This window comes from Mobula birostris, chromosome 1, assembly GCF_030028105.1.
Source record: "Mobula birostris isolate sMobBir1 chromosome 1, sMobBir1.hap1, whole genome shotgun sequence".
In the NCBI taxonomy this organism is placed as follows: Eukaryota; Metazoa; Chordata; class Chondrichthyes; order Myliobatiformes; family Myliobatidae; genus Mobula; species Mobula birostris.
Window position 1 is genome coordinate 109,394,893 of NC_092370.1, and position 4,399 is coordinate 109,399,291.

Consider the following 4,399-nt stretch of genomic DNA (forward strand, 5'->3'; position numbering starts at 1 on the left):
CATCTTAGGTATTTCACAGGTGCATTATCAGGTGAAATTTGACATTGAGAAAAATTAATCAGATAACTACATCTTGGCGAAAAGGCTTGTGTGTGATTTTTAAGCTCTAAACTGGTGAAAGGGTTGCAGAATTAAGGAGGAAATTAATCGGGTAGATGAGCTGGCATGATTGGAAATGAACTAAGAAATTCATGGTTCACTACAGTACTAGTAGAGGATACACTAGTGCAAGGTCAAAGCAGATTCTGATTTCCCTTCAGGGCTATAATTCCCAACCTTACACGTTTGAACCCAGATTGTAAAAGGTAAAGACTGCAATTTGACTTCAAGATGGTTAGAGGCCATTACCAAAAAAATAGACTTGGCAACTTCTCACTCTTAATCAAACAGTGCTGGTTGCATCAAGAGCTGAGAGCACTGATACTGTGCCAACCTTCCAATGTATTGTTTTAGACAACTTCTCTTTGTCCAGCAGTCTGTTGGCTGCTCATTTCCTGTCTCATTCACTGGATCAATAGAACATGGAAATTTTAAAAAATAAAAATTTTATAATTACTGGATTCTTTTCGTGTTTCACGATGGAATAGAATTGGCCCTCCGCATTCTCAGACAAGAAGAGACCAGCAGACAATAAATTTGTATATTTTAGATCAAGCACTCTAACACAGAAAATGCTGAAAGTGCACTGGAGATCTGTTGGTATGAATGTTAAATGTAAGCCTTCAATGAAGGATTTCACAATTTAACAATCACTTTAACAATGCTGTTTTGCATTTTTTTTTAGCATTTTGTGTTTTTTTTAAAGGTGGGATTTCTAATATTCACAGCCTCTAAGACACTTTGAATAATAAAGGGTTAATTCACAAATGAACTGACTTACTATGCAAAGTTTTAACTACAGCTGAGCCCAACAAATCATGATTTGTAAGTACAAAGTACATTGATAAAGCCAACCTGAGACAAGGTATTAACAGGAGGTTAATGAGTAACTTTTTTGTAATACTGTACCTAGAGTATTACATGTGCAGTTTTTATTTATTTTCTACTTCTGTATTTATTTATTTTTGTACATGCAGTACTGCAAGAAGCACTGTGGTTTAATAATGAAACAATGGAAGTGCAATACAGCCTTTCCGTAGCACTGATCCCTCTGATCACACACTGTTATAATTGCTAAGTGTTTGCTTGAGCAGCACTGTCACTAGTCTGAGTCCCACAATGCAAAGGAGAACAAAATTGCATATCCAGCTGCATGTTGTAATTGTCACCATGCACTCCACCCCCAAACACCTTTAAGTTCATCACCTGAAAATGGTCCTGCAGCCACCAGGATTGTTGAAGAAGAAATCACCAATCTTCTTTCTAATGTTTTCTACAGCCCTGTGATGTCCACACACAAGCTAAATTCATAAAAGCAAAACTGTTAATGCTGCTTGAGTGGCATCTGATGCAAATATTTCCTACCAAATCCTAGTGACAGTATTGCTCCAGCCTGAGTTTGTGGCTTTTCTCCAAGATCTCCACAAAAGATTTGAGAAGTACCTTCTGGTAGGAAATAATATTTTTAAAGAAAAAAATGTGGATTGCATTCAAACATTTAATGTTTTTGGGCTGTATTTTTGGCTTGAAGTTTGTAGCTCTAAAGGTGCTAGCGATTTAAAATCTTACATTATTTAAAAAAATCTGCAAAGTAGCTAATTTTTTGTTAAGCTTTACAGTATATAATTTATTGAAATTCTGTGAGGAAGTGGCATACATGGGTTCAGCCCTGTGCAACTATGCAGAGGAACTATAAATGTTTTATTAGCAGAGGGGCAAATTAGAATATTAACAATAAGAGCCAAAAGTTGGAATAACCAAACTGGCAATTTTTTTTAAATTAAATTAATGTTATTGACTTATTTTTCCAAAGAGCTCTCCTGATGATAGGATTTTTAAATGTCTATTTTTTCCTTTTTTTTCTATGCTCCATCTCCCTAGTATTTTGCACTAGTCAGTTTTAGAAAATAACTGGTGTGTGCAATAGCCCTTCTCTCAAGTTTTGAAAGTGACAGGAGTTAATTTGTACATGAGGGACAACAATTGGCATGTTCCCAGTGCTTTATGAATACCCCAAAGTCACCCTGTGTTCTTTTGCAAGCAAGGTAGCAGGAAGAAATTCAATAGTGTTAAACACAAAACATGTGTCATTTCTACCTTACTTCAATTAAAATCAGTAATGTTAATAATACTTCAGGTTTCTTTCCTTTTTGTTTCTCTTAGTTTTACTGTTATATATAAAAAAACTAAACTTGCATTGACAACTTAAAAGTTCACAAATATCCCCTTTAAAGAGATGATGATGATGATGAGGAAAAGAGAGAAATAGGCCCAGGGAATAAATCTCTGCATTGAGTACTGTCCTAGTAGCTCTACTGCATAAGCCAAGTCACCAACAGCACAAGCTTATCTTTGTGAATGAAAGTGGCTAAACATTGAGCAGATTCAATCTTTGAATTATATGTATATTCAAATTTGAAGTTGCAAACTTAAGACTTGAAAAGCTAATTTAAAAAGTTTGTAGGTGAGTTGGAATCATCTGAACATTTCTGTAAAGTATTTGCATCCAAGTTAAATTTCACTTAATGTTGCCTTGAGCTTGTTACGATAAATTTTTCATTTATCCCTTTTCCGTTGACATTTCAGTTCATCTAGGAGAAGGGAGTTTTTTTTTGTAATGTGGGAAAAGGGCTTTGTGGCCAATTCAAAACTTATTTTCCTCTTCCGTGCCCCCCCACCAGTGAAGTTTCTCTGCATAAGAATCCTGGACCACGCAACATGCAGCTGTACTGTCCTTTCAAAAAATATATATATATTTATTTTTGTTTCCCTTTTCAGTTGCATGTGTCTAACAAATTCATTTCCTTTTTCAAAGGCACTAGAAGTCTGTAGATACGTTAAATGTCACTCCATTGTATGATTCATTTTTTGCTTGTTTGTACATAGAAAAATATGAAAATTGGTATTTATTACAAGACTGAGATAATGTTATGTATTGATTTGATTTGTCTGTACATCTCCCATTTGCCTTCGATATGTAAATTATATATTAGACTTCAATAATTTTGCAGAATGGTACAATGATTATTTTTAAATGAACACATGCATTTAGCTTAATCTGTAAAATATGTTGTTGAATTACATGCTATTTGTCCAAGCTGCTTGAAGCCATTTTCATCATACTTTTAAATAATAAAAGAATTATATATGCAAGAAAAAGATTCTTCCTTCCAGTTATCTTCTCTTCTGAAATCATTGGGTTAGAGATGGGCAAACACGAAGAAATCTGCAGATGCTGGAAATTCAAGCAACAAATGCTGCTGAATGCAGCCGGCCAGGCAGCGTCTATAGGAAGAGGTACAGTCGGCGTTTCAGGCCAAGAGTCCTGACAAAGGGTCTCGGCCCGAAACATTGACTGTACCTCTTCCTATAGACGCTGCCTGGCCTGCTGCATTCACCAGCATTTTTTGTGTGGGTTAGAGATGGGATTGACTTTTGTAGATCTTCGTGGGGCATTTATTGGGAGAGGTAGATGCAGTCTAATCCAACCCTATTTCATGACGGGCTCCAAAAGGACCAAGGAGTAGACTTGCTTGATTTTTGCAGAGTTGCAACCACATTCCTGGTGCTGCCTGTAAGGAGTTTTTATGTTCTCCCCGTAAGCGTGTGAGTTTTCACCAGGTGTCCTGGTTTCTTCCCACAGTCCAAGCATACTGGTTGGTAGGTTACTTGGTTATTGTAAATTGTCCTGTGATTAAGCTAGGGTTAAATTGGGAGGTTGCTGGCTGCAACACATAAGTTTGAGACTGCCAGACACAGGCTAGAGTGCAGCTTCTCACTTCATTGCTGGAGCGCACATGACCAGGGGTATAATTCAGTGTCCAGCTGGGCAGCATGAATATTCTGGTTTTTCCCAGCTCTGAGACTGGTAAATCTAACCTTTGAAGCTGAGCCAAGTTTCAGTGCTGTATCTCCCTTTTGATACTGACTCAGTTTACTTTGGAACGGCAGCTGTTGAGCCTGAACGACTTACTGGTCTGGACACTTGGCGTCTATCTGTTTATAATGCACACCATCACTTTCAAATCCGTGCTCCTATACAGCAACGAAATGGAATCTTTTTGGCCAGCTTTGACCATATCTCAGACAGTTTCAAATAATGTCTTGGAACGTTAATGTCCATCTGTAGGGCCTTTGTTTGATTGTTCAACACTTTGGAGATCAGCACAGAAAACAGAACCTATGGGATGAGATATATGTATCCAAGTGCTATGATGGCATGTTTCCCTACTCACATTAGTTGTTGAAGCCCACTGTAAAGGATTATCCATTATCAGCCTGTTTAATAATGATTAATGCC